Source organism: Oryx dammah, unplaced genomic scaffold, assembly GCF_014754425.2.
Source record: "Oryx dammah isolate SB20612 unplaced genomic scaffold, SCBI_Odam_1.1 HiC_scaffold_11223, whole genome shotgun sequence".
NCBI classification, from domain to species: domain Eukaryota; kingdom Metazoa; phylum Chordata; class Mammalia; order Artiodactyla; family Bovidae; genus Oryx; species Oryx dammah.
In genome coordinates this window covers 24,025-31,219 of record NW_024080616.1, presented here as the reverse complement: position 1 = coordinate 31,219, position 7,195 = coordinate 24,025, and the positions used below count along the sequence as shown (strand labels likewise).

At 40.8% G+C, this 7,195-nt stretch overlaps 1 pseudogene; it reads left to right on the top strand.

Moving 5' to 3' along the window:
- The first annotated feature begins 477 nt into the window (after window positions 1-477).
- On the top strand, window positions 478-2,288 carry LOC120861072 (annotated as a pseudogene).
- The last annotated feature ends 4,907 nt before the right edge of the window (window positions 2,289-7,195 follow it).

Sequence of the window (7,195 nt, the reverse complement as noted above, 5' to 3'; positions counted from 1 at the left end):
GAATTTTTCTACTTTCAGAATGCAGGTCCCACACGTTATGTGGTACAACAGACCTAAGGTTCCAGTTATATGATTCCAGTCTGGGAAGACTAACTCTCTCTTCTTGCTGAGAACCTGGGTGAGTGGAAGGACACTCAGATTCCTGTTTGTGGATGACAGCTAAGTCCTGACTCCAGCCCCAGGTCCTCATTAAATGCCAGATCTGTGGGCTTATAAACACCAGCCTCTACAGCCCATCTCTAGTCCTCTTGAGAGCTACATAACCTCAGCTACTGCTCTATATCTGGCGCCTAAGGAATTCCCTCTTCTTTCCTTTTTTAAAATTATTATTTCTTTACTTTTGGTCTTATTTGCAGCACTCAGGATCTTTCATTGTGGCCCTTGGGCTTTTCTCTAGTTGAGGGGATCAGGCTTAGTTGCCCTGTGGCATGTGGGATCCTAGCTTCCTGACCAGATGAAGACCAGCTTCATCTTCCCAGAAGGATAAATGAAGAAGATTGTTTCATTGATTTTGTTCCAGGCCAGACTGGGCCTCAGTTGTCAGATCTGGAGCTGGTGGTGTATCCAGCACAGGAGCAGAATTGTTCCTAGATCAGAATGATGACAGTAGATCTGAAGGCTCCAATCCAGGAGCTCGAAAAGGAGGCAGTGCTCTTGGGAGAAGGAGCAGAGGCCCCAGGCTTCCAACTGAAGCCAGCAGAGTCCCAGCCAGTGGGCGTGTCCCGTGAGGAAGAAGTTTGGAATATACACGAGGGTCTACAAGAGCTGCTGAGCAGGAATACCCACAAAGTGCCTGAGCCTGTATGTGAGAGGGTGGTACCTACTTACCAGATCCTAGCCTTTCCTGAGCAAACAAACATCAAAGATTGGATGATGGCACCTGCATTCATCTTGCCTGAGTCCCAGAGTTGGCTGAAATTTGAGGAAGTGGCCATATACTTTTCCCAGGCAGAAGGGGAACTACTGGATTCCACGCAGAAGGCCCTCTACACTGGCATAATGCATGAAAACTATGAGACTGTCATCTCTCTAGCATTGTTTGTGCTCCCCAAACCTAAAGTGATCTTCTGTTTACAGCAAGAGGAAGAGCTATATATTGAAGGATCTCCAGTGTTCAAAGACAATCCTGGAGAGCTGCTTTCAGAGATAAAGCTGAAAAATGACATGGAAAATCATCAAGCTATGTGCCTTTCTGACTTAGAAATACAAGCACCAGGAGACATAGTATCAAAAAAAGCCAGTGTGAATGTTCATCAGAAAACAACGGGCAAAGAAAATCATGGTGATGTGCGTAGGCTGGGGAAATAGCACCAAGATTTTCCAGTGAAGGAAAGAAAGAAACTTTTCAACTAGTGGGAAGAAGAGCTGCTGAAATTTATGGAGCTTCATAGGAAAGAATGTGCAACAGAGAAGACTTTTAAATGTCAGGGATGTGGAAAAAGCGCCAGAGTTAGCTCTGACCTTATTAAGCACCAAAGAATTCACACTGAAGAGAAACCATATAAATGTTAACAGTGTGATAAGAGGTTTAGATGGAGGTCCTATGGATGGAGGAGCCTGGTAGGCTGCAGTCCATGGGGTCGCTGAGAGTCAGATACGACTGAGGGGCTTCACTTTCACTTTTCACGTTCATGCATTGGAGAAGGAAATGGCAACCCACTCCAGTGTTCTTGCCTGGAGAATCCCAGGGACGGGGGAGCCTGGTGGGCTGCCATCTATGGGGTCGCACAGAGTCGGACACGACTGAAGTGACTTAGCAGCAGCAACAACACACCAAGGAGTAAAACCGTATAAATGTTCCTGGTGTGGGAAAAGCTTCAGTCAAAATGCACATCTCCACACACATCAAAGAACTCACACAGGAGGGAAGCCCTTTACATGTCATGAATGTGGGAAAACATTCAGTCAAAATTCTCACCTTATTAAACACTGGAGAACCCATCTATAACACATGCAAGTTTCAGTAAATGCTCAAGACTTTGACACCAGAATTGACACCAATGAAGAAAAGCTTATCCAGGGTTCTTAGTCTAAAAAATTTACCAACCAGAGTTTAACCCTAAAGTTTATGAAAAATTTCAAAATTAAGAAGCATGAAGAATTTTTTACCAGTGGAAAATTTGGTGATGTAAACATTATGTCTCACAGAAAGAAATTAGGGTTGACTGTGAGAGGAAACAATAGTAGTTAGTTGTACTACTTATTGTTTTTATGTAGAACTATCACTGAATTCCTTAGGAAAATGTGTGTTCTAAGAACCTGAGTAAAAAAAGCTTTGGGGATTGTAGCTGACAAAATAGCGACACCAGCTTCAAATAGCAGATGCACTCGAGTCACCAGTCTTCTGTGGTTGCAGAGGTAAATATTGGTTTTCATTGATCTTCTAGCCACTGTTAAGCACATATGATAGAAACATTTGTAGCATAGTTGTCCAAAATAAAAAGCAGTAATATCTGGATTGGGGCAGAAATGAATTTTAATATAAAGTTTTCTAGAAACCAAAAAAAAAACACACCCAGGTCCTCTGCACTGGAAGTCAAGTTCTTAACCACTGAATCACCAGGGAATTCCTTTTTTCTTTCCTTTGAGACATGTATTCCTCAACTATTTGAATACTCAAGTATTTTAAATAACATGCTGTCTAGTATTACTATGTTTTAGGCATGGAAGCGAGTGCTTTAGCATGTTCTTCATTTACCATCTTGACCTAAAATTTTAATAGAAGTTATTTTTAGTAAAATACATTTTTAGTGTTAATTTTGTAAATAATCTATTTCCTCACTCTCTTATTTTTCCAGCAGATATAAGATGCTTCTCTTTTTCTTCTTTTTAGATGTACAACCATATGATATGTAAATAATGAGTTTTGCAAACTGCTTTTTATTAATTACATGTTTAAATTCCACCCTTTTCTAATTGTATTGGAGGAAGTTCTAGAACAATATACAATAATAATGGTGCTATCAGACCCCTGCTTGTATCTGACTTTATTAGAAATGCCTTTAGTGTTTTAGCATTAAACATATTCTGGCTTTGGTTTTGAGAAATGTTGTCCTCATGATAAGGGAACACCCCTACGTTTTCATTTTATTAACAGGCTTATAAGAAATGGGTGGAGGAATTCTATGAAATGCATTTTCAACATTCCACAAGGCAATAAGATGGTTTTTGTCTTTTTATTTATTTAAAATTAAATTATATTGTCAAATTTCCTAATATGTTACCATCCTTAATTTCTTGATTCATTAAATGAACCTCCCTTGGTCTTGGTGTTTTACTCTTTTAATGTATTTCTGGCTTGATTTGATATATATATATATATACATGGACTTCCCTGGTGGCTCAGATGATAAAGTGCCTGCCTATAATGAGGGAGACCTGGGTTCAATCTCTGGTTCAGGAAGATCTCCTGGAGAAGGAAATGGAAACCCACTCCAGTATTCTTGCCTGGAAAATCCCATGGACGGAGGAGCCTGGTAGGCTACAGTCCATGGGGTCGCAAAGAGTCGGACACAACTGAGCAAATATAAAATTTATATATGGAGATATATGTTTTTAGACTTTTTTCTTTTTCATTTCTGTCAGAAGTAAAATTAATTTGTAGGTTTGTTTTTATTAGGTTACAAGATTAATGATTTACCGATTTTAAAAAATGAATTAAGATATTTTCCACATATCTCTGCTCTTGAATACTTTAAACAGCTTCAGAAATATCTGTTTGTTCAGTATTTGAAAGATTCACATGAAATGATCTGGGACTAGGTTTTTTGAGAAGAATTTTCTTAATTTCTTCTATGTCATTAGCTTCTTTGGGTTTTCTGTCTCTTTCTAATCTAATTTTGGTAAGATATATTTTCATAGAAAAGCATCAATTTTATTTGACTTTTCAAATAAACTAATCATAATATTACACAATAGTCTCACACATATCTATCCTTCCTCTGTATATGGGGCAAGTCTCTCTTTGGCATAATTTTGTATTGTTGTGCTTTTTCCTCCTGTATCTCCTTTAAAGAAAGTATCAACATCCACATTTTTCAGCAATCCAGCTTTTAAAATTACAAAGTTACAGCATTTAGAGTTGTGTTGTTTTTGTTTTCTTGACATTAATTTCTGCTCTTACCTTACTGTCTCCTTATTCTGCTTTTTTGAGATTTGTTTTACTTTTTCTAACTTCTTGAAATAGTAATAGGTGAGTCCTTGTATACTTTATTTTTATTTTTTGCTTTGGTCACACCATGGGGCATGCAGGACCTTAGTTCCACAACTAGGAGTCAGACTCATGACCCCTGCTTTGGAAGCACAGGGTCTTAAACACTGGACTGCCTGGGGATTCCCCTTCATGTATTTTTTCTTTAATGACAGTTAATATAACTGGCCTTTCTTGTGAAGTAGTGGATATGCACCTTCTGTTGAACTTCAGGATAACACTCACTGGAGATAGCCTTTGGGATTTATTATAAGTACTTTCCAGAAGACTTTGTTACCTTAAACCCAAGGGATGAGATAAGAACACTTGGTGAGATTTGAATATGCCAAAACTGGACGTGAAAACATTGTAATAACTGAGGAAAAACTGTAAGAAATTCTCAAATGTAGGGAAAGACTAGGGGTATTGTCTAGCTGGAAGGTATGGCAATAAGTTGGTGGTAGACATTTGGAGGGGCTTCCCTGGTGGCTCCTGGAGGAGGAAATGGCAACCCACTCCAGTATTCTTGCCTGGAAAATCCCATGGACAGAGGAAACTCATGGTCTACAGTCTACAGTTCGCAAAATGTTGGACATGACTGAGTGACTAACACACCCTGGTGACTCAGTGGTAAAGAACTAGCCTGCAATGCAGGGAGCTGCTGGAGAAAAGGGTTGGATTCCTAGGTGAGGAAGATCCCCTGGAGGAAAGCACCAGAAACCCACTCCAGTATTCTTGGCTGGAGAGTCCCATGGGCAGAGGAGCCTGGAGGACTACAGTCCACAGTGTCAGAAAGAGCCACACATGACTGAAGCAACAGCACACATGCAGACATTTGGAAGCAAGATCACACTGGAGCTTGAATCCAAAGCTAAAGTTGAGAGAATTTCTGTAGGCTGGAAAGAGTCCTTTTGGGGCACTTTTTGTAGTAGAATGCCACAAGCTCAGAAGGGGTTCAGGCAGATGCTAGGACTAGGGTGCCAGATGCAGTGGGTGGAGCAGGATTCCAGGGACGCCTGCATGATCAGAAATCAAGTCAGGTGGCATGAATGGATGAACAGGGCTCAGAAGATCAGGGCAGAGAAGCAGGATTGAAGTGGTATGCATGAAAGTAAATCACAGAAGTCCTCAATGTTCTAAGGGAGTGGAGGGAAGAGAGGAAGAGTCAAGGATGAAACTGTATATAAAGGGATTTAAAGAGAGGAGCCTGAGAAGGGGATCTGGAGGAGGAGACCATGGAGAGCAGTCATGGAAGCCAAGGGACAGAGCTGCGCTGGGCTACAAGGAAGCAAAGCTGAACACGGGTGAAGGAGGGTGGGGTGGAGATGAAGACGCCCCTTTCCAGAGGATGCTCTCACTGCTAACACTAAACTAGTGAGGGTCAGAGAGCAGAATGGAAGCACTGGTGGGAAGTAAATTCTGAAGAGAATGGGCTCTTCATCTGTCAGATCTTTTCATTTTATTCACAATTAACAAATAAAATACTAGAGAATCGTTGTTGCTGTCGTTGGGACTAGGAGGTCAAACTTCACCTTACCCATCTGGGTAGCATGTGTTCAGTGGAAGATATTAAATGATATCTTTTGTCAAATAGAAATCAGCCTAAAACAAACAAACAAACAAAAAAAAACCAAGGAGATGTCCTAATTTTAGAAAAGATTTGCTACAAATTTATTTTAAACAGAGGTTTGTAAGGGTACTGAAATATTATTTGATTTCAAAGATTGTAGATATGCTGAACTTTTCGATGATATCATGTGCAAAAAATGCCTTGCAGACCCTCAGTCAATGATAGTTATCTCCCCAACCACTTCCCACTCCCAGTGCAAATCTATGCACATCAGCCCTGGTGTTTGTTCAGAGGGAGCTATGTTCTCCCTGCTTAGAAATTAGATTAGGTCTTCTTGTCTTGGGCCAGATGCCTCTGTGTCTTTCCTAACCAGGGTCTGTGAGCTGGCCAGCGTTGACCTTTCCAACATGCATCAGCAGTCACCTCTTCTAGGCTTGCTCATTTTACCTGATGTCTTGTAACAGGATAATTACTTTGGAAGCTTCTGGGCAGATCTCCTGCTTGTGGAGGGATGTGGAAAAAGTCACCTATGCAGTCCTCTGTGACTTACCTACCAGCAACTTTTCACACTGGCCACGGTAGGCTCTGGGGAAAAAAGGGAAGCCTAACTAGATTTTAGACACCTATGTGGCCCTATAACTGTGTCAAGGCTATGCCTGGTCCAGAAGGAGAGGAAAGATGGAGAGGAGAGAACAAAGGGCTTCCTCTGGGGTCAGTGATGAAAAATCAGTTCCTAGAGAACAGTAAGCATACATTCAAATGACATTATAGCGCTATGTGGTTATGAGAACAAGAGTTCTCCCATTGCAAGATTTTTTTTAAAGCATCCTGAGAAGCAACCGATCATGTCTGGGCCCATCCTCTCTGAGCATCCATTAGCTCTCCTCTCTCAGGAGTGCCACCTGACTTGAGAAAACTGAAACCATATGTACAAGCACACAGTGACTATCTACAGTAACAGAATTACTCTATTCTATTCTCTGCATCAACAAGAGTTGACTATTTCAGCTATCTCTTGCCCAGAGGATGAAAATTGAAACTATTGTTTGTTACTGGAAGTTTAAAAAAAACATGATTTAAAAGATCATTCAGCTATTCAACACTTCAACAGAAAACCTCAACTGACAATTTACTTCCCAAGATTCTCTGAATCCTTTCTGCTTCTCCTGCTGTGGCCATGAGTCTTAAACTCTTATTTCATGATCCGTACCCAATTCTAATCAAGCCCTTCCTTGAAAGCGCTCTGAAACCAGACCCCCAAACCGTATAGACACTCTGACTTTGCCTTTTCCTCTCAAAGACACTACTAAGAGTCTATCTTACTGAACAAAGAATGAAGTCAGTCTTGTCTTAATGACAGGTTGTCCTGGTGCTGTTTAGGGGAAAGGCAACATTTGACAATCTCTTCTGACATCTCCACCTCCCCACAAGTTCTA